This window comes from Cavia porcellus, unplaced genomic scaffold (assembly GCF_034190915.1).
Source record: "Cavia porcellus strain 051 isolate PalLab524CR breed Dunkin Hartley unplaced genomic scaffold, mCavPor4.1 scaffold_7, whole genome shotgun sequence".
NCBI lineage: Eukaryota > Metazoa > Chordata > Mammalia > Rodentia > Caviidae > Cavia > Cavia porcellus.
Genome location: NW_026947490.1, coordinates 69092244 through 69116366, shown reverse-complemented (window position 1 = coordinate 69116366; position 24123 = coordinate 69092244). Strand labels below are relative to the sequence as shown.

General features: G+C 42.9%; 1 protein-coding gene across 1 annotated transcript in view; it reads left to right on the top strand.

Annotated features, from left to right (window-relative positions):
* Fam107b (family with sequence similarity 107 member B) overlaps positions 1-24123 on the top strand; it is a 178184-nt gene that overhangs the window by 1035 nt on the left and 153026 nt on the right. The gene's annotated exons all lie outside the window — the stretch shown is intronic.

Genomic DNA, 24123 nt, shown 5'->3' with positions numbered 1-24123 from the left:
TTGGGATTTGATTATTGAATTTCCCAATAAAGTTCCCAAATAAACTGTACCGGCATTCCTAAATTCTTGATAATGCCAATTTTGGAGAGGAAGTGTCTCCTAAGATATTTCTCAGAGCTGTCCTATGAGCATGCTTTTGCTCTTGATTTGTCATTTACTGGCTAAGTAGCTTAGGACCAGACCTTAAAAACTGAGAAGTCTTAGGGTATCTATTACTGAGATACTCTGATTTTTTAAAATCTTTTTTCCTATGACTTAAATCTAAGGAGACTCTTTAGCATTGAAAAAGTCTCAGTATCAAATTAATAAAGTTAAAATATGATTTAAAACTAGTTTTCTTTGATGCTCCACAGATTTATGTTAAGTAAGGAAACTCAGCTCTGTTGCCCGCACCCTTCTATTCTGAAGGAAGGGACAGGTTTCACCGAACTATGTTAGAGCAGTAACAGCTGGCTTTTCCTTGCTCTTCTAAATCAAACCCTGAAACTAATCCTCAGAAACAAAAACACCCATTCACTTTTCAGGACACACTCACATCCAGATTAAGGTATTGTAACAGCATTAGAGTTAACTGAGTACAGTTGTAGTAGTTATGGGTAAATCTGTATTTGTTGCATGCTGCTTGTTGGTTGTAAAACTAGAGGTTCAGCTCCGGCCTCACGCCTGCTAGACAAGCACTGTACCACTGAGCTCTACCCCAGTTCTTTCTATTTTTTAAATTCTGAGACAGGACCTCACTAAGTTGGCCAGGCTGTCCTTGAATTTATGATCCTCTTGCTTCAGCCTCCCAGCTAGCTGGGATCACCGTATGTGCTACTGTGACTGGCTTGAAGTATTGCTTTAACAAGCTGGAAGACTTTCTATTGGGGAGAGGGCCCAGCAACCCAGAGCCCACCCTATATTGAGTATAGGAGCAAGGAAGAAGAGTCCATCTGATTTTATCTTTCTGTTTTAGTGGCTTATGTGTGACAGCAGGGTGGTCACAGTCAGCATCTGCGTTCAAATAGAACCAATAAAACATATGCTTGTATTGCTAATTAATTATGTAGTGTTTGAGGGTTTGTAATCAAGTATTCATATATGACCACACTTGATGTGCAATAAAACTTAAATTCTCTATGTATGTGTATGTTCGTGTAAGTACATGTAAATGTATGCATGCATATGATTACAATTTTAAACATCAGTCTGCATAGCCTTTTTCTACTGTGGTTTTATGGTGTCTAACACAATGGAAGGGGACTTTTTCCATTTTGCACTCTGCTGGCTCCAAAGCTTGCGGCTAACAGTGTAGGCGCTTACCCTGGATCTTGCAGCTGAACATATTATAGGACTTCCCAGAGTTTCCATTATCTGGCATGTTTCCCCTCAGCAGTTGATGGATGAGCTGCTTTTATTACCACCTTGCCTGGTGGCAAAAATCTGCACTGATCCTTATCTATCACTTAAGCTGCCTTAGTAGAAGCCACACATAATACTTTTTCTTCTTTGGAGTTCAATCTCAGAACATAACTAGTGTAGCTCAGCAATGAGGACAAGACCTTTTACTCACTGCTGGTTACCTGGTCTTCAGACAGCAGGGTGGATCATTTAGGTCAGAAAGGATGGTCTGAGAGGAGAAGGTGGAAGTCATGAAGTCAAGTGAGCTAACTATAAGTGAGAGGTTTTCCTTTTGTGTAAATAGCATTTAAAAAGTGATACCAAGTAGTTTTCAACCTTTTCTGTGGTTGTCTCTTCCCTGTTCTGAGCCTGAAATTAAGTTGATAACAAGCCTAGATTTGGGCATATCTTATAATTGCTAGTACCTTTAAAGAATATATTTTTACCTTTCTTAATGGTCTTAAAATTGTGGCATCTCATATTTGGTAGAACCTTAGAGTCAATGAAATATAGCAGTACTGTGGTCTCTTCCTTTCCCTTTCTTTCCCTCCCCTTCCCTTCATTTTCTTTCCCTTCCTTTCTTATCTTTTTCTTCCTCTTCTGCTCCTCCTCCTCCCCATCCCAGTCCCCATCTCTTCCTCTCTCCATCCTCCTTCTCCTTCTCTTTTTTTTTCTTCTCCCTCCGCCCTGTGGCCTTTATACTGAACCACATCCTCAAACATCCCCAGCCTTTAATTAACTTTCCTTTTTTGAGACAGGGTCTCACTAGATTGCTAATTTATCCAGACTGGATCAAACTCATTGTCCTCTGCCTCACCCTCTCAGAATGCTGGGATTACAGGCATTTGCCTCCAGGTCTGGGCTGCTGTTTATTTTTCTAGCTGATCCTTCTGTGCCTTCCTTTTCTGCAAGGACAGCAGCAGGCCTGGGGAAGTACAGCTGATGGGTGATCTGGGGAAGACAGATGTGTAGACAGTAGTAGCATCAGTGCTGTGTGAGAAAGCTGAGGGGTCAGCTTTGGATGCCTCAGGGACGCGGGAAGGTGCTTCCAGCTCAGTCTTAGGAAGACAGGGAGACCAGTTATTTGGAGGAGGTGGTTTCAACCTTGTTTTCTGAAAATTGCTCATCAGACCCAACCCTGCACCTTGCTAGCTGGCTTCACTCTGCTGGGAAGGGAGATTCACACACAAGTGCTATGGCTCCAGGGTGGTTTGGTACTGGTTGGAGAAAGTCTCTCTGCAGTAGTAAGTTTTGATGACTGCAGGCTCCTAGTAAGTTTTAAACTTGGCTGAGATCATGAGCTTTGTTCTGTTCTTTCAAGATTGCTTTGGTCATCTGGTGTCCCTTGAAATTCTGCATAACTTTTAGAATGGATTTTTCTGTGTCCCGTAAGAAGCATCGTTTACCTCCAGGTAAATTAGGGTGGTATTGACAGCTTAATAACATCAAGCTATCTGTTCCATCAGCATGGACTATGTTTCTGTTTATTTGTGTCTTTGATTTCTTTTATAACCATTTTGTAGTTTTCAGTGTACATTTCTTTTGCTTCCCAGGTTAAGTGAATTCTTACATATTTTATTATTTTTGACACTATTGTAAGTAGAATGGTTTTCCTTATTTACTTTTTAATTGTTCATTTTTAATGTTATAGTGCAACTGATTTTTGTGCATGGGTTTTAGGTCTCAAAATTATGTTGATTTTATTTTTTAGTTCTGTTTTTAAAAATTGTTTTGAGTATCTTTATAAACTTTAGGGCTTTCTCTATAGAAGGTTGTGACACCTGAAAGTATGTAATTTTATATATTTCTTTCCAATTTGGATACAATTTACTTCTATTTTTCTTGTCTAATTATTCTGGCCAGAACTCTCAATGATGTGGGAAGTAGAAATGCTATGAGTGAATGCCCTTATCTTGTTCATGATTTCACAATAAAAGCTTTTAGTCTTTCACATTTAATGCTAGCTGTGAGTTTTCACATGTGGACTTTATTGTGTTGTGATAGTTTTCTTTTATTCTTAATCTGTTGAACATCCTCATGGTGAAAGTGTACTGAGTTTGTTAAATGCTTATTCTGACTTTTTTTTTTACTTTTGTTTTATCTTTTTATCGGTACTGGGGATCGAACTCAAGACCGCCTGCTTGCAAGGCAGGTGCTTATGCCGCTGAGCTAAATCCCCAGCCCCAAATGCTTATTCTGAATTGATTGAGATGAGCATATCAATTTGCTTTATTCTGTGGTGATTTGTTACATTTTGGATTTTTCTATGCCAAATCATCCTTGCATTGTAGGAACAAATCCTCCTTGGTCATGGTATAATCTCCTTAATATGTTGTGGAATTGTTTGCTAATATTGTGTGGAGAATTTTTGCATTAATAATCATCAAGGATATTGGTCTGTAGTTTTATTTTCTTAGTATTGTCTTTGTCTGACTTTGATATCAATGTAATGCTGGCCTTATACAATTAATGACAAACTGCTTTGCAGTTTTCAATTCTTTGGGAGAGTTTAAGAAGGACAGGTGGTAATTCCTCGCATGTTTGGTGGAATTCACCAGCGAAGCCATGTGGTCCAAGGCCTTTCTACATTGGACTACTCATGGGACCATGCATGTTATCCGACTTGGTCTTAGTACAGAAGAGCTACCATGACAGCATCGCTGAACTATGGTAATCACAATTGTCATCACTTCCTGAGTCCCACTAACAGTCTAGGAGTAGTGTTACATTTCTTACTGGATTTTCCATCTTTCTAGTCCTTTCAAAATATCACTTCCGAATTATATCCTCCTCTTCTCAAATACCTCCAGGGCTTCCCATTTCATGCTCACAGTGGCCCATAGGTGCTATATAAAGTATCTCCTACCGTCTCTCTGAGTTTGCTTCCTACTATTCTTTTTTTTTTTTTTTTTTGTCTTTTTCATTTTTATCGGTACCAGGGATCGAACTCACTACTGCACACTTGCAAGGCAGGCACGTATGCCGCTGAGCTAAATCCCCAGCCCCGCTTCCTACTATTCTTGATGGGGAGACTGGACTTGGTGGAATGAGCTTCTGGTCCAGTTCCATTTTAAAGAAAACCCTTTAAACACATTCTGGAGACTCAGATGAACAGTTCAGAGCACACCTTTCTTGGGTGATGCAGAATTATATTGCAAATAACTGAACAGCTTGAGACAGGGTCTTGATACACAGTTCAGGCTGGCCTGGAACTTGCTACAATCCTCCTGCCTTAGCCCCTCAAGTTCTGGGATACAGACATGCACCACCATGCTCAGCTACCTGAACAGCTCTTGATTCTGCTCTTCTGGTGGGCTCTCAGGTCCTCCTTTCTCCTCTCTTGGCACAGTCTCTGTTAATACTTGTATGGTTCGATCATTTGAGCACAAGCTTTTGTGGTTAGGTCAGGTTCCAACCACACTCTCATGAAGCTGCATCAAGGCCATGTGAGTGGAATCTGGTGTTGAGGAGGTTCCTGGGAAATCTGTTAATGGGCAGAGCTGGGAGGTATTCACTCTGTTGGTAACTGATTGAGTTCATCATGTGATTTTTGTTTTCAAATGTTTTTAAAGTTGTCTTTAAGTCAAGGCTCAAGGTACCATCTAGAGATGGCAGTGCTGCTTATAAGCACATCATAAACTCGTATGCAGTCATTGCCCTTCACCCCACCTGTATTCTACTTCCCCTTATTCTGTGGCATCACTGGGAGCAATGCTGCTGGGCGCAGATCCCTTTTCTGGCACAAATCAATTTCCCTGCATGTCTTTAGATGAAACCTGTGCTCCTTTTCCAGAGGCCTGAATGGAAGTCAAGAGAACTTAGCCTATAAAAATAAACAGTGGAAACAAATGAATGAAGTTGTCTGTTGAAGACATGAATTGACATAAATATTTTAAAAATAGAGACAACCTAGAAATCTATGTGACCCAATGTCCATTTTCTAGCTCTTTTTATGCTTCTGGGAAAACCCACTATATTTCTATCCTTCTCCAAACAAGGATATTAGAATCAGTTGGGGAGAATCCTACCCCATTCCATTTAACCCCTGATAATTTTTCCTGTCAGGTTTCTGTTTTCAAAGGATGTTAAACACAGTGGTACAACAGTGCATGATACACCAGTATACTCTGTAGGGAATTTTCCAATCCAGATATTCAGTTGCATTGCAATTGGAAAAGAGGGAGACAGCTTCCTGGCTCCTCTTTAAAATGAAATAAAATGAATATAACCCTTAAAATGTACATTTTACAGCTTTGGCTATCGGAAACTATACATGAGCTATCCATCAACACCAAAGGATGGCAAAAATGCAACACTTTCTGACAATTTAGAGCTGAAAATATACATTCTGAACTAAGAAATAGTAGATGAGCACATCATTTAATCAAAATTTAAAGCATATTTTCAGATGAGGTTCCTGCTGTGTTTAGATTCCAATTAAAATAAAAAGTATTCTCTATGTAGGGCTTGACGTATTGGAGGGACAGAGAATAAAAGACAGAGGTCAGTTCATTTTTGAGTAGCACCTGTTTCCAGCTGGACAGCAAGAGTCAGCAACTTGCCTGTGACCTACTTGTTCCTTTCCCCTCGATTTTTGTAGATAGGGAGCAAAAGAGCAGTATTAGTTTATGTATGGGCAGTAGCTTTGGGTATCTAACCCAAGAGCCACCAAGAAGATTCCAACTGAGTGACAGGCCCTGTTTCCCCAGAACACTTTATCTGTCTGCTTGGTTGGAGTTTCTTTTCTCTTGATTATGTAACTGGGTGTACTGGAAACTTTAAAATTTCTTATACTCCGGGAGTTGCAGATCCAGTTTAATGAATGTGCTATATCAATTATGGGGAATTAGAGTTTTTTCCAGCCAAGGACATGGTTAACCTGATCTGACTGTCTGTTAGTTTTCCACTTTTACAGTTCCTTCTTTCCAAAGAAAATATAAATCATCCAGTTAACACTTTTTCTAATATGAGGTTGACTTACTAGATTTGTAATTCTTCACCAAGAGAGGCAAAAACTTGAGAATCTGAGGCAATCTGAGGAAGGGAAAGCCTCCACCAGAGCATTGAGCTTGCTGGAGATGGTGGGTATAATCTTGTCTGGGAAGCTGGTTGGTGTCTATACCAGTTCCAGTTCAAATGGAGGATGGCCATGAGGTAATGGTTAGAACCAAACCATAGACATGATTTGGTTGTCCAGTGGTGAGGATTACAGTCCTCCAACTGAGCTACCTGCCAGGGAAGAGTCAGAGCAATCAGATGTGCTTGTGTCATTTAGCAACAGTATTGTGACTACTGTGCAAATGATAACCTAACTTTAAAGGTTTTATTTGTAAAATAAAACAATGCATGGTCTTGTAAAAGTTCAGATATTTTACACGTACACTTGACATTAGAATTGATTCAAGATTATCCCTGCTCTCTGGTGGACTAACTCAAGGAGGAAGAAAAAGTGCTCATGCTGGGGGCTTGCTGGCCCTGAGCATTGTTGCCATGGTCCTGACACAGAGTGGGCACGAACAAATCATGCTGCATCGTCCTTGGAGACCCTGAGGGACTGGCTTCAGGGCCCTGAGACACTGTAAGCCACAGATGCCCAACTGTTATATAAAGTAGTGTCATATTTGCAATGCAGATCCTCCTCTTGTATATGTTAAATCATCTCTGGATCACTTATAATACCAAGCACAATATAAATATTAATACATCACGGCGGAGGCACATGACAAAGGAGGCTGTTTACCTCACTACCACCAAGAAGTGAAACAAGAAAGAAAGAGAAGAGAAAAAGAGTCCCATGCTGTCCTCCGAGGGCATTCCCCCAATGAGTTAAACACCCACTAATCCCTTTGCTTAGTTTCTACTCCCCCTTCCCCAATAACACCACTCTTTTGGGACCATGTTGTTCTGGTCCCTGCTGATCTGGTCTGGTCCGGACCATGTTGTTGATATATGAGCCTTTGGAAGATACTTTTAGAGTCCAATGATAGTAGTTACAAGCCCTCAGGCTTAGATCTAGCTGGATTCGTTTGAAGCACTTGCTCTGGCCACCATGTTGAGGTCCTCCAGTCACTACCTGACCAACTGTGAGTGTAGACTCCACAATGTTCTCTGTTCTCCAGAGGAACAAAAGGTGCTCAAATGTGGAGTTCAGACATTGTTGGGTGAGGGACACTTGATGCTGCTGCTAGAGCCACCCTGAGAGCCGAGGAGCACAAGGAACTAGAGATGACAATAGAGAAGTAGAAGGAGCTGAGGTCTGTGACAATGTCATGAGCCACTTCTAGTAGGACAAACTGTCCTATAGATGTAGATCCTAGTAAGTTCATGCAGAAGTATTTTAAAGAACTAAAAACTGCTACAAGCATGACGTAATCCCAGTAATCTCCAGGAAATTGCTAGATGGTACCACAGCATCTCAAATTCAACCACACCCTCTTATATTCTTTAGCTTGATTTTAGCTGCAATAAATGAACAACAACAAAAAAATGTACTCCAGCTTAATGCACAAATGTGTTACGTCACACATCTTTAGGAAGACTTCCAACACAAGGAAGTGATAAATGTTTAGGGACATGCGTGTGCTCTTTACCTTGATTTGATCATTGCACATCGCACACACATATTGACATTATGGAAATATGAGCAATTACTATGTGTCAGCTAAAAATAAAAATTTGATAGTATGAGCTCCAGGTTGAGCAATTCAGTGGTCCAGTGTGGACATGGAGCCTCTACACTTTCTCCATCTCTATACTCCCAACTTCTGTGCTGGTTTCAGCCCGTGTGTAGTTTCTTTTGTGGCTGCTAGAAAACTCCCAGCAGCAGCTGGGGCAGCAGGCTTCTTCCCTTCCCATCTGCTCCCTAAATGGCTTGGACAATCCCTGCTCGTGTTCCAGCTGCTCTGTCCGCTTCTTTGTTCAGACACCATCCCCAATACTCAGTTCCAGTTTTGTGCCCCCTGGTGGGCTTCCTTGGTACTGGATCTTTATTTTGCTTAAAGCACTTATTAAAATACAATGTATAAGAAATTTAAGAAATTAAAAAGTTTATAAAGTAAAAAAAAATTGAGTTTGTTCATGTATTTGACTTTCCTACTAGACTATGAGGAATGTGAGGCCAGGGACTGTATCTTGTCTGCTTTTTATTCCTTACAATTAATGCCCAGAACAATAACTGGCTCATAGAAAGCACTTAATATTTTTGAATAAGTTAATGCATGACAGAATAAAATTAAAACCAGGAAAGAGGTTTGTGGTAAATAGCCTCCATATAATCTTATTGCTTGATCTTTATTTAGTATTGCCAGTATCTTTGAGGCATTCTCTTGACTAGAAATTCACAGAAATAATTTAAGATTACATAGAGAGATTAGGAACCAAGATAATTATTCCCCCCTTGAAGAATGATCACTCAGATTTCAAAGAAGAGGAGATTTTATTGTCAAGTAATCCCAGCTAGAGGAAGTTCCCTTTTGACTGCCCATTTAGACCATTTCCTTGAAATTTCATTGAAATTTCTTCCTTGCAAAGAACTATAATTTTACACTTCAGTTTTTCTACTTGCAAAACAAGGATAATAGTTTTTATGATTCTATACTGTATTAGACAGAGCAGCTATTTATTCAGAACTTTAAGTTCTACAGGAGAAAATGTAGAATTTAATAATATAAATAACAGTGTCTTTAAAATAGGAACAGGAAAGCAAGGTACATTTATGCTGTTGTTCTCTGTGACTGCAATAGCAGGTAAAGAAACACAAACATGATATTGGTCACATTAGACGCTAAGCTATGTTAAAGACATCAGGAATGGTTTTACATCCTACTCCCTAATTCTGGCTTTATAATCTTTCCTATTGAATTTTTCTTTCCTGATTGGCAGAACACTCAATGCCTGAAACATGGTTTTAGTTCCTTTGATTAACTATGGAATACATGATCTTGCATTTAATGGGTTACTCATAGATTTAAGATCAAAGCCAAGCACCTGCATTTATTGTTAAGCTCAAGGGTATATGCAGTCAGGCTCTGAATCCACGACTCTGGGTCCATGGTTCCACCAGCCAAGACTCACTGACTGTACAGCTAGGCCTGTGCAGCTGAACTGTACTGAACTTGTACAGAATTTTCTTCTTGTAATTCCCTAAGTGACATAGCATAGCAACACTGGTACTTACACTGTATTATAAGTGATGCAGAGGTGACTAAAGGACATAGGCTGTATGTCCATTTGCATAGGTTATATACAAATACTAGTTCATTTTACAATAGGGCTTTGAAGATGGCTGTAATGAGAAATAATTTCAAATTGTGTTCAGCACATGATTTGCTTTGTGCTTTCAGTAATTTTTGAGAAGTCTAACTTTGTAGCTTGAAACTCTGCTTTCATTCCTTAAGTCAGCACACATTCATGGAGACCTAGTGTGTGCTTTATTAGGTGCTAGGAGGCTGTGAAGAAGTTAGCCCTGGTTTTGCCTTTGAGTTGCTTGCTGTTAGGACAGGAGCAAAGAAGCAGCTATTGTTACTTTTTCCTACGTTCTTTGATAATGTCATAAACAGCAATTTAATTAGACACTTTCTAGGAGCTGTATTGTACCCTAGGATCATTTCTACTCTACTAAATTATACCAAGGCAATAAAAATTGTCCACTCTTAACATTTTCATATTCTATACCAAACTCTTCTTCACAACCCAATCTTTACTAAAAACTATGAGCTTGTGTCTGGATGAGGCCTCAGGAATTAAGTGTGCCCTGGTCTCCACTTTGTGCCAGTGTAATGGGACAGGGACAGCATGAATGTGAGGAGTGGAGAAGCGCCAGGGTCCCTGCTGTCCTCCAGCACTGGAACCCTGCAGAAGGAATGAATTAAAAGCCCATGGGCTAAAACTCAGAGGCTATGAAAATTACACAGGCAACATGTCATGTCCTTTCCTCAGGCTTTACTTTCCAAGTCATAGCAGAAACAGGCAGGAAGCCTGGAGCCCAGAACTCAACCTAGAAGAGATCCTCAGCCTCCTGCAGAAGCCAGCTCCTGCCTGGGATACTGGGACCTGCAGATGGAGGTGACATCCAACTGAAGAGGAAGAGTCCTCCCTGACCCAGCAAGTCTGCCAGTAGCAAACCAGTAGGCCTTGGAAAGCACTAGGAAGCTAGATGAGAGAGATCCTGTGGTTAAGCCACACTGACTCCCTTATTTCTTCCTGAAAGCTCCTTGTCCTCCCAGCTGACCACCACTGACTGTCTAAAGAGGGGCAGTTGGAGCGTAGTGGAATATATCTCGGACTTCTTCAAGAGGCTGGCTCTCCCTTGTGCTCTTGCGTCTGTAGCTCTAGAGGCATAAGCCAGGGAATTGATGGCAAGCATTAAAATTTAGGATAAAGATTTAACTTGGGATGGTAGGCATAGCTAGTGTGGGTGGGTGGGTTCCAGAATAGCTCTATTTTCTTAGACCAGTGGTGATGAACCTATGGTACGTGTGCCTCCATGGGCTATTTGCATCATTGAAAGCTTTAAAAGGTTTGCCATCACTGTCCTGGACCTAACCTTGGCCTGTGGCTGGTATGACTAGCATGTTCTTACTCAAAAAAGATTTCTCTATGGCCATTAAGTCTTTTCAAGCTTATACTAGACTGTGATTTGTGTTAAGTTCAACTTAGATATGTCAAGTCATGAAGCTTTTTCATCTACTGACTCGGTTCAGATGATTGGTTTCCAAGTCTCTGTTTCTCTAAAATGTAGTTTTGTTTGGCAGTGAAGATGTTTCTTTTGAAGCCGCACTTGTGGGTTTGTTTGGGAACACTCTTGTTTGGGCAGGGTGAGGCAGGGTCTTTGCAGTTGGATTCAGCTTCTCCCTGGGGGTCTTAATATAGAAGGAGGGAGCAGATGTGCAGGCCCTGTCTGCACCACTGGGGCCAGGTTCTTTCTCCCACTTGCCTCCAGAAGATGGTCACAGCATATGAGGTTAGTGCCTTCACAGTCCATCACCAACAATAGCCTAGGCAGATCTGCTCCTAACATTTGCAGGACTGGACTGGGCTGACAGGCTGAGGCCAAACTCCCTTCTGGAGCCATCTCTGGTGCCACATTGGGACTCCAGGGGGCCTCTAGTATGTGGTCCAGCACACTTCAACCTGCAGGTCCCTCTGGTCTCCAAAGAACCAGGCTCTGAACCCCATCCTGCTGAGAGATATGGGCTTTTGCTCTCAGGAATACAGGCCCAAGGACAGAGGCTGTGCCCAGGGTGATTGCGTGCTATGACCTGCACAGCTCCCAGAGTGAGGGGTCACAAGAAGATGAGAAAAATAAAGGAGAGTTGAAAGCAGGGCTCAGGTGGAACCCTCTCTTTTCTGATGGGAGGACAGAAAATGCCCCCTCCTGTAGGGGTGTTTATTTATACATTTAGCAACTTAATGTCACACGATATCCCATTGCCTAGTAATCTGCATGTATGACAACCCTAGAGCCTGATTTTTGGGACCTGAAGTCACTGTTTTCTGCGACTCACCCTGGGTGGTCTTTATTCTTGGACCTGGCTGGCAGGCTCCTGCAGGTGTGGTCAGTTTCTAGCTTCTAGAGCTCCCTACAATCCAGTCCCAGAATCTCTGAGTTCCAGGAGCAGGTGCACTGTCTTGGGTGGGCAGGCATGGAGTGGGTGCAACCTGACCTGAGGACCCGGAGAGGGGTGTCTCCCACAGAATGCTGCAGGCAAAGGGCTGATGGCCTGGGACTCAGGCTGGTTCTTGGCCTCTCAGTTCCATGACACTTTGTACACTTGCACTTTTTATAGAGATGAATGTTCTTCTTTTTGATTGGTTTCCTGTGCTTTAAAAATGGGTTTCTAGGGATTTTTTGTGTGTGTGGGGCACAGTTTTGCTTTATAGGCCAGACTGGACTTGAATTTGTCATGCAGCCCAGTTCAGCTACCCAGAGGTTCTTGGGGTTAAAGACCACGAGAGGATGAGAAAAATAAAAGACAAAGCTGGGGTCAGGTGGAGCCGTTACTCTCCTGATGGGAGGAAAGGTACTTCTCAACCTGTGCAGCCTGTTTATTTATATACTGGGAAAGAGGATGTCAGTTTCAGCCCCTCTGCCTAGCAACCCATTGCTTGGATTGTCTAAGAGCTTGGAGTTTTTCGGGGCTGTAGTAACTTCTTCACATGGCTGCCCTGGGAGCTCTTTGTTTTCTGGTAGGATCCAGTCTGGTTCATGCCCTAGGTCAATTTCCAGCTTCCATGGCTCCCAACAGCACAGGCTGGCCTTGAATTTATAATCTTCCTGTCTCAGCCTTCCTAGTGCTAGGTTTCCAGGTATGTGCCACCTCACTTGGCTTAGAATTCTGTTTTTATGTCTTTCCATGATGATGCAGCTCCTTTAGTTTCCACAGGCGTCCTATGCCTTGAGATATGAGTCAGGTCACAGTCAGCATTTGTCTGGGAGGACACATTCAGATGACATGCAACCTATGTGAACACTCCAGTTCCTCAAGGAAGGCCAGGGGATACTGCCTGTGGCTTTACATCTTAGCTTTGCCTTCACACTGTTTCTCTGGCCTCAGGTGGCTCTTCTTTAGGCATTCTCCTTGTCTGAGTGGAACTCTCCTTCCTTCTGAGCTCCCAACTAAGTCCCTGAAGCCCTCTCATCCCTGGCTCCTTAGAGTCCACACAGGTGCCTCTTCTTTGGGGCTTCCTGGTGTCCCCATCTGGGGTTCTTTTCTTCCCTTGTCTCTAAAGTTTCATTTCCTCAAGGTCAATCCTGTCTGTGGAGGTGGTAGCCATGGTTCTGCAATGCCATCTCACGTTGCATTGTCATTGAGTGGCTTAAGAATAGGCATGAAGCTGGTGGCTCTGGGAATTGCAGCAGGACAGGAGGGAGAACATCTCCAGGAGGGTCGAGAGCAGGTGCCTCTGTTCCTGGGATGGAGATTCTCTATCAGAGTGACAGTGCCTGAAGCAGCTCCAGTTGTATCTCTGGGAGGACCCCAGGAGTGGGAGAGGACTTGCTGATGCCCGTGTTCTCATGAAGGGCTTCTCATGAAGCCCTTTCGTTACTGACTTGCCCAAGGAATAGGGTGATGACATGTGTGTTTTACTAAATGAACTCACCACCTTGCAGAGTGGATATTACCCAGAAGAAGGTAGCTCAGATGCCAGGTTGAAAAGAGGGGAAGAGGGGTCAAGAATGTGCCAGAATGTAAGGTTTTCTTCTGGGGGTATGCCCTGTTATCCCCGAGTGTCACTCAGCCTTCATGTCCTCAGCCAAGTTGGCTATTAAGAGTTTGACAGATCACACAGTCTTGGCTTTTGCTTCTTCCCAATGGAGTTGTTTCCTGACTTACAAACTCAGCTATTCCACTTCAGCAATTGCTTCTTTGCAGAAAGGCTGGCTCTTCTGCTGCCTTGGGATGTATCTCAGCAGTGCTAAATCCCTAGTACACCAGGGAACATGTAAGTTTTGTCTGCGACATGCACTCAGGAGATTTCTCTTGTTCTAAAGGAAAGTTACCCTGGATTCCCAAGGCATAGCCAGATCTATTCTTGCCTCCTGCTTTGAGGAAGGACAGGGGTAAAATCCAGGCCAGTTGGCACCTACGTAAGCAGGCCACATATCCCATTTGGGACAGCTCAGTCTTTAATTGCCCTGGGATTTTACCTGGTTTTATTTGTGCCATATTTTGTTAAAATGCTGTATATTTGAAATCTCTTGATATCAGGTAGGGTTTGTATTTGCAAGCAATGGGAATGGTCACCAGGATGCTAGAGAATTAGGCTGTGGTCTAACACCCAGGAACAGCACCCACATGGTGCTGCAGAATTGGCCCTGGGGAAGTGGCCCTGAGGCCACTGTGAGCACAGATGTGACAGCCATGTCTTCAGTTCTGCTGGCTGGGGACATTGGTACCGCTGCTGATTCTGGTCCAGAATGCAAACTATTTTCATGGCTGCTGTTCCCAGTCCCCTCTACCTTAAATTACTACTTCCCATTCAGTCTTGTGTAAGGGCAAGTACCTCACTGCAGGCAGTCAGGTTAGAGCCTGTACCATAGATACAGGAAATACAGGTAGGGACTCTGGATATCTTCAGCATCTGCAGGTGGGCTGTTCCTCCTCCTGAGTCTTCATGATACAGTTATTGGGTGGCCAAGAAGAATGACAGACATCCCCTGCTCCTTTTTAGATCTAACTGGCTCTCAGGTTGAAGACATTCATTCATTCATTCCATGTGCATTAATTGATCCCTCCTTAATAGCCAGGCACTGAGGTGACTTCTGAGAATGACAGTATCTAGTTGGGAAGAAGAATAATTCACCAGAATGAAAAGGTACAGTGAATGTTTCCACAGGAGTATGCACCAGAGGAAGTAATGGATAAATACCTGACCAGAGGAGGTAACAAGTGAGAACTGCCTGGCAAAGAAGAGGAGGGTGTTTCAGAAAGAAAAGCTTCACTGGTTCTTGTGGTGGAAGAAAGGACCCGGAGATGGGGCATGAAAAATTTGCATCCTGCATGAGGAGTTTGGGACTAATGCTAAAAGTGATGGAGCATCCTTGGGGAAATTTAGGGCAAATCATTTTGGAAACATCATTTAAGATGGGAAAGTTAATTGTGTGGGGCAAGATGGAAGAGAGGAGGCAAGCCAGGAAATTACTACAGGAATCTAGGAAAGAATGGCAGATTTGAGAATGATGTGACTTAGGAGATGCTTTGTGACAGACTGATGGACTCAGTAATCCACTGAGCATGGGATAGCTTCTAGCTCTGTATTTGGGCAACTATGTGCAAATGATGTCAGATCTGGGGAAGAGGGTCTGTTTGATTTTGGAAATGCTGATGTTGAGGAGACTGTCAGACATTGGAGTAGAGATAGTTGCCGAGGCAGACAGAGATAGAGATCTGAATTTCAGGAAAGTAGGCCGTATCAGTTACTTTCCCATTGCTGGGACCAAAAACTTAACATTTGAACATTAGAAGAGGGAAGGTTTATCTTGGCTCTCAGTTTCCAGTTGGTCCAGTCCAAAGTTGGCTGCTCCAAAAGAGCCTGGTGAAGGAAAGCAGTTCACTCTGAGGCAGCAGAGAGCAGAGAGAGAGAGAGAGGAATCAGGAGCCAGGGACAAGAATATGCCCTTCTGGGTCACTCTGGAGTGCCTGCCTCTTCCAATCAGGCCCCTCCTCCTGAAGAGACCAGGGCCAGCCTGCCTGCGATCGCTCCGCATAATAAGGGAGGACAGAGGCAGCACTGCTCTATTTCTGGCCCTAAGTCACTAAGATGCCTGGAAGCTTTTACTTTGGTCTTTTGGAAGCCACCCACCATGTCAGAAGTGTGAATACCTGAGGCCTCTATTCTGGGAAAAGTCCAGACCACAAGAAGCCCACAAAAATGCAGACCAGGGAGCCATCTTGGAAGGTGGTCCTTCAAGTGTAGCCACTACACACACACACACACACACACACACACACACACACACACACTCGGATCATAAAGAGCTCAGCTGAATCCTTTCTGAAGTCCCGACCCACAAACTTGTGAGCAAAATGGTTTTGGGGTTGCTTGTTCTGCAGCAGGAATATCCAGAACAGAAGCTGCTTAGCACCCTGATATGATGAACTGGAGCTGGGCAGCCCGGTCAGTAGGCTCAATCACAGTTAGTTTTAGTGACTAAACACTTGCATTCACAGGCCCCACAGGGGTGCGGCAGGTGGTGGCGACCTGGTTTTGTGTGTACTCATCAACCTCCTTTTTCAGATGGCCTGTGACATGCTTCAGGCTACTCAGAAATAGGCTGCTGCTGGGATCCTCAGGGACTCTTTTGGAACTGAAAGGGCCCTGACAGACCATCTCATTTTACAGATAAGATTTAAAGAGCCCTAAGGAGGTCAGGGGACTTGGCCAAGCTCAGTAGAAACAGCTGGACCTGCAACCCAAGATGATCATTTCCTATGCCACCTTCCAGCACCAGTGGCTTCTCTGTGTAAGGGGACAGGCTACAGGTGCTGTGGGTGAGTTCAAAAATCTTCTTTCTTCCTGAAATCTGCCCTGTGTTTCCTTTGACTACTACCTGTAAAAATTTGCTATCCTGACTGCTTTCTCCTAATTTAAGACTTTGAAGACAAATTGGCCACTGCAGTCAGGTGTGGATTGAAGCCTGGATTTAGCCCATCATTACCTTTGTGACCTCCAACAAGTCACTCAAATTTGCTGAACTTGTGTTCTTGGCTGTGGAACAATGGGGACAGCATCCTCCCTAGTTGCTACACATCTGTGTATATAAATATTGTTAAAAGCCAAGGAGATCACGAGTGTGACTTCTGCTCCACTCTGCTGGCATGTGGTGATGGTTCACAGTGATGGCATCGCTGTGGTGGAATGTCAGGGGTGGACATGCATAGGGACAGAAACCATGTCCAGGAGTAGACTTTGTGCTGAAATGTTCAGCACATTTTATAACATTGCCACCATTAAGGAGTATAAATTTGCATTTTCAAATGGAGCTAACATTAAACTGAGCACAGAGCTGGGGCCTGGCCTAAGTCTCCCTGGCAAGCAGGTCAAGGAGAGATCAGTGCCATAGAGATGGGTTGGCCTTTTGATGAAGGGTGTGTTTTTGGAGAGGTTTCTCTGTTGAAAGAAGCTAAATTCACCTTACGGTGCTTCTCCAGGGAAGGAAACGTTTTTCTGTTGACAGGACATGCTTTTCTCCATCCTTCCCCCTCCCACTTTCTCTTTCTCTCTGCACCATCAAGACTCCAGCTCTGTGATACATGGGTCAAAGGGAAGCCATATGAGCGAAACAAAAGGGCCCACTGTGAGCAGAGTCAACGGAATCCCTCTGTTTCTACCCAGAGCCCAGCCAGGGTCTGGCTCCATCCTGCTCAGGGATGCTTTCTTCGCCTCCTGTATGTCTTCTTCACAGACTTCGTTTTCCTCCAGTACCGAGGACTGGTGTGTATTGTGTGACCTTTCCTCAAACTGCCACCATGGCTACCTGGCATGGCTTCCTGTTTGAATGCTGGGGTTGGCATTATCATGGCTCCAGGGAGCCTCAGCCATCCTAGGTCACAAGGCCCAGCATGACATCTGTGAGCAAGGCCACATGTTGTGGCCATTTGGATCCCATTTTTAGATGACTCTTTCAAAATTCTTCTAGTGTTGACTCTTGAAAGAACATTGCATGCTGGTGAATGGAAATAAATCGTAGTAATACTTATCCCTGAACAGAATTAAAATAAAGTTTTGGAAATAACTAATGATTTTTAATATTTGTTCTTAGTAAATGCTTTTTAGTATATCTTGGATGAAGAAAATGGCATTGATTTATGGAGCCAGGAAGAATTGAACAATAATTTTTTTCTTAGACTCACTGTGCTTTCATAAAGTGCTGTATTATTCACTTTAGTGCAAAAGAAAGCTGAAGAATATATGCATGAATAGAATCTTAATTGTGAGTCCGTAAGAAGGTCATTCCAAACAGCATGGCTTGTCTCCTATATTGGAGTGGACCCCTTATGTCATCAGAGGCCTGCTGAAAAGGAGTTGACAAACTGGCATCAAGTGTTTCTTGTCAGGAGGACAGCACATGGCTGTAATCCAAGCACTTGTGCTGAGGCAGGAGGACCATAGGTTTAAGGCAGCCTGGACGATGTAGAGAGACCTGTCTAAAAAACGTTTCTAACTTTCGTAAGCAATACAGCAGAACCCCCCTCCCCAAGCACCATAGGGAATCCTCTTGTAGACTTCACTGTCTCTAAACTATAATCATTCATGCCTGCCTTCCTCATAGATTTCCCATTGTCGTAAGTGCCATATATCATAATATAGTATGATCATATGTAATATGACTTTTATATACATGAGATATGATAAAAATATGGTGTCTGTTTAAATTTTCAAAATTTACATTAAAAGACAAATTTCCTTTAATCCCCCTCAAAATATCCCTGCTTCCTTCAAAGACATTTTTGCCGCTCTCTGAAGCAGTTCTGGAAGTCCTCTTCTGGAGTATCTTTAGCTGTGCTGTCCTGGCTACTTTGCAGTCCTGAATCAGTTCAAAATGTTTGCCTTTCATATTCATGTTTTATTTGGGAAACAGCCAGAAGACATATGGGGCCAGGAGCTGATAAATAAGGCAGATACTACCATACTAATGCTTTACATCACTACTTTTCTATTGGATAGTACTTGGCAGAAGCAATCACTGTAATTTTGGTTACACCTTGTAAAGATGCTCATGAAAGATCACTACCAGAACTGCTTCAGAAAGTGGCAAGAATGATAGGTTAAGTGTATTAGATGCCAGGAGGAGGGATTGAAGGGATTAATGGCAATGAATCTTTTTATTTAAATATTCACTGTATAATTTGATCCAATTGTATATTTTGATCTGTTTGATTTGCTAACAGAAGTGTTGGGTAAAATTCTGTTTTTGTTTATGAACTCTCCATTGGGTGAGGAATGCAACTTTTTTGCATGAACATGAATAAGGCCATTTCCCCCAAAATTATGGAATGATTGAGGTATCTCTGTATATACATGAATATTTGGGGGTAACACTCAAGCAGTAGATGTTAACATTACTACTTGTCCTAAGGAGAAACTCTAGTAAGGCAGGACCATCAGAACAATCATAGATCTTGAAAGTGAACTTTGAAGGACATTGAAGTCCCTGCCCTGGTTCAGAGAAGTTTTGGAGAACATCAGGTACCTTACGCTTTAATTTCTTTGGAAAAGGTTTTTCCTTATATCCCTGGTGAATGTACCCAAGGGTCCTATGCCCTTATAGTTGGAGAATTCTTTTCAGAAGCACTGTAAACAGTCCTGCCTTTGCTCCAAATTTTCTTGCTCATCTTTTCATGTTGCACTTCAGCAAAATGTATTTGAAATTTATGCTCTTTCTCCTCCTGGGAGGACAACATCCTAAAAGGTTTTCTCTCGGGCGTTGCCCTGCTTTCCGCCAGGGCTGCTCTGACAAATCTCCCACAGATGAGTGTCTGGTCCCACACAAAAGGCCAGCAGCTCTCAGGAGACCAGTTCTACTTGTTTTTTCCTGTCTGGATGCACAGGCCCTCGGAGTGACTGCCTAAAACAGAGTTCAGTTTTGTGGTGGGAGCCAACCTCAGGGTATCAGATGGAAGACACTTGCTGGACAGTGTGTATGGGGGTGGACACTGGCTTGGCAGATTGTCTGCAACAGACGGCCTTCTACATGCTGCTAGAGGAGGCTACGCATATTAATTTGTTTTCTTCGAAGGATTTATAAAACCGTACCCACTGCAAGGTGCCTGACAAGTGAACCATTCTCAAACACAAAGGTGTGAGGGATGCCAGCAGCAAGGTCAGGTTTATAGAGCGGAGCTGGCTCTTGGCTTGAACAGTGTGGACAGGTCCTGTGCTTTGGAGACCAAGTCTTGCCAATTCTTTTTTTTCAGTGCTGGGAATAAACAAAGGGCCTGTGCATACCAGGTGCTCTGCCACTGAGTGATGTTCCTGGCCTTTTTACATTCTTTTGTTTTGAAACATGGTCTCATTAAATTGCCCAGTCTGGCTTTGAATTTGGGATCCTCCTGCCTCTGCCCACTAAGAAGCTGTGTTTATAGGTATGCACCATCGGGTCTGGCTCTGCTAATTTTTTCTCTTTTTTAAAAATTAGTTTTATTGGTACATTTTAGTCCATAATGATGACATTCACCATGGGGAATTTTTCCCTGTATATGATATGTCTTGCTTCCTGTTTTCCCCATTCCCCTCCTATGAACCATTTGGATCCAGGTTGTCTGGGACAGCCTTGGTGTCCGTGAGCACAGCATCCATCACCATGGAGACTGAAGCCTGCCCACCTGGCTCTCCATGGTGTGTAAGTGATGGTACCACAGGTCTTCGATTCTTGGGTGGAAACACATGTATTCTCCTGCTATCTTAACATTTTCATCTACTTACAAATCTGTTAGTGTTGTTTTCTGTGGAGAAGCCTTTATTGAAGGGAGTCAAACTACGTGTGCTTGAACAGATCTGGTCCTAAATGTGTGTGGGCGTGGTCAGCAATCCACTTATGCATTTTAGTGGCTCAACAGGGATGACATTAGCTTACTATTTGTTCCCTCAAAGTCCTCTCTCTGGACAGCAGGTGACTCTCTTCAAGGACAGTCATGGAAGTAGCATCCAAAAGATCTGTGCCATTGACATGGACAAAGTAAAAGTCGATTGAAGAGGAGGCGACAGACAGTGTGGCTGGTGTGGGAAGCACGTGAAGACTGTAGTCAGAGAGACTCGGAGTTGAACCTCCTCTTGGCTGTGTACCTGCCTTTTGATCTTGGAGAAGCTGCATAATCTTTCTGTGTCTCACTGTGAGGGAAGTTATGAAACCTGCCTTTGAGTTCTGAGATCAGTAAGTCAGATAATAGGAGCTTATCATTACTATGGACAGATAATTTACCTTATCTTATTACAGACATTTCCCCAGTGCACTGTGTATCTACTCTGATATTTCTGCAGGCCCATCATACAAATATTATTTGCCAGTGTAATTTCCTCGTTAAGATAGACAGATTATTAACACTCGATCCTGCATTTTAAAAACTAGTTTGTCATACAAGTAAGACAATAACATTTTTCTAGATAACATTTCTGCTTAACATGATGTTAGTGAGGTTTCTAGGAAACGTGAAGGCATTTTGGTAACAGCATAGTGATCTTTGAATATGAAGTTAACAAACTTGAAATAAAATGTGATCTCCATTGACAAAGCTAAATTTGGTACACTATGATTGATTCTGGGGCTATTTTATTTGAAAAGGTGGGAGAGGTTGCCAGTGTAGTGTAGTAAATGGCAAGGCCGACACTGAGACGGCCGCCCCACTGCTGGCCAGGCACTGCTCCCCACTGCGCAGCACTGGAACCTGTCAGGTGATTCACTGTCACAGTTCTGGCCCTAGTTGGACATCCAATGAGAGCAAGTGGTGCCAACAGACATGTGTATGCATCAGGAAATTAAAAACAGCTCCTTGGGAATTACAGGCCTAGTCCTGTCTCCTGGACCCAGAGCTCCGTAAGGTGAGCACCCTCTCTGCCTTAGGTTTTTGGTGCCAGGTGTCTGGCAGGTGCTCAGTAAATCGGTGGGTAGTCTGATGTTTGGATACCATTCCTCACATGAACTTTGCTTGTATACCTCCAGGTGAGCAGGTTCAAAATAAGGCTGGACCCCTCCCTCACTCAAGTACCTCTCAGATGGTAACAGCAGCTGACCCTCAGTTGCTCAGGCCAGAAACTGAGGAGTCTGCCTTGATCCTGTTTCCCTCCTCCCTTTTATTCTTCAAGTCCAGGCTGTCTCCTGTATCTCTAAAACCTGCCCACTTTGCCTTGTTCATGCTGCTGCTGCTGAGTTGTTAGATAGGGTAACTAACTGTCCTTTCTTTCCCAGGACTGAGTTCAGTGCTGAAATCAGAACATTATCAGGCCAGTTGGAGAGTTCTATCACTTTGCATCTACGTCACATAATTTCTAGCCTGGTCTAGTGCAGTAGCATCCTCATAGATAGTTTGTCCCTTATAATCCATTCCTACACTGTTGCCAGAAAACCTTTGTGAGTATAAACCAAGTCATGCCATTGAGGAAAATGCTTCAACGACTACAAATCTTCAACAGGCCACCATATTGACCTGGCTCCCACTTCCCCCTAAGCCTTTCCTCCCCAGTTCTCCAACATCCTCCAACATAACCATATTCTCTGTGCCTTCATGTGTGAGATTGTTTCTGTGTGAATTGCACTGAATTCCTATTTTAACTGTTACTATTATTCTCATCATTACTGTTGTGCTAGGGATAAAATCTGGAACCTTATGCATGCTTGGCAAGTGTTCTACTAGTAAGCTACACCTCTAGCCCATTACTTAGGCCTTTAAAACTCAGCCCAAGAGGATTACATTGGTGAGACTCACTGGGTCAGCGTGGCTTTGCCTTAGATCAATGATTGTCAGCCTTGATTTTATATTAGAATCATATGAGGAAACTTTAAAATATCCTGATGTCCATGTCCCACATCAGATCAACTCAATTCCCATAATTAGACTTGCCTAGATGATTCTGCACAGCCATGCTTGAGGAACACCAGTTATTGTGAAGTTTCTCGGATCCCAAGATTCCTCCCACTCCCTATGACCTGATTTGATCTCTCTCACTCTAAGCTGTAAATGTCTCTCCCAGTGATATCTGTCACACTATGTCCTGAGGGTAGGGACACAAACTAATATGTCTGGCTTATAGAAAAGTTTTAGTAGACATTAGCCATGTAAAACAATGACCTTGAACCACTTACATATCCTATTTGAAGCTCATTTTTCTTTCTTTTTTTCATTTTTATTTTCTACAAAATGAAGATAAAATATCTAATTCAGTGCTAAGGAGCAAACAATTTATGTCATTTCTGGATTGTGGTTTGCTTGCTGTTAGTTTGGTGGTAGATGGATAGAGAACATTCCTGCCGTCTCTCCATTGTAATAGTCAACTTTTCATTACTATAATGCATAGCTCAAAGCAGGTTGCCTTATAAAGAAAAGAAGTTTACTTGGTTCTGGAGGTACAAGACTTAAACAGCATGGTCCAGGCTCCTGAAAGGGACCCTTGTACTGCATTTTGTCATGGCAGGTATATATATGGATCTCTGCAACCATGGTCTGTCTCCTTCTCCTCATAAAGCTACCAGACTCAATCACTGAGCTCTGTGCTGAGGACCTAATCTAATCATTTCCTGAAGCCCCTACCCCACTCCAATGCCATAGTCTGGTTAAATTTCCACCTTCTTAATATCTTTCATATAAGGCTTTGGAGTTTAAACTCCTGCATGAGTTCAGGGAGACAAGAAATCCAAACCACAACACATGTAGCATGCCTGACTCTAAGTTTATTCCTGTCAAAAATAAGAGGAAAGCTTGTCCTAGAAATAGTGTCCATTTGCTTTTGCACCACACGAAGAAAGGCTGGATAAGATCGTGACTTAGAGGTGGGGTTCAGGTGAACTGAATTGTGTGATGGTGACACTGCAGCCTCTGGGCTGCCACCCCAGCCAATTGCTTTGCAATCCTGTGACCAGGAGTTCTGCAAATCTGTCAGCAAGCAGTAAAAGGGAAATAATATGACCTCCCCACTCAGCTTTCTTGTCTAAAAGGAGTTGGAAAACAATTGACAAAGAGATAAAGAAATGTTTCTGGAGGCTATGGTGGTAGATGGTTTTCACATGTTACCCTGCTGGCCACTCAGCATGCATGCCCTGGGTTCAGTTCCTGTATCCTTTCTCCTTTCTATTTAGTGTGTTTTTCTCTGTGGCTTTACTTTTTAAAAATTGTGATTTCTATGATTGGCAATTAAAAAGAACACATAGACACATAACACACCACCACCGCCACCATCACCACCACCACCACCAAAGAAATTATCAAGATGAGAGAAAGATAATTATTATTCATTTTACAAGAAAGTCAACAGATCAAAAATGAGTTTTGATCAATATGAAAACACCAGTTTAAAAAAACTGATGTAAATGAAATTAACCTTAAAAATTTAAGTAATGACCCAAGCCATGGTTTTGATCTCGAATCTCAAACCGCCCGCTAGCTCACAGATATCATCATGCTGGCCAGACACTACATTTGGCTCCTCAGGTTACTCAGGGGATTTCTCACTTTCTAAATAGATGTGTGGATGGTGACAGTGAGTGGAGAAAAGAAAGACAAGAATATGGTGGTGGGTTGATGGCTGGCA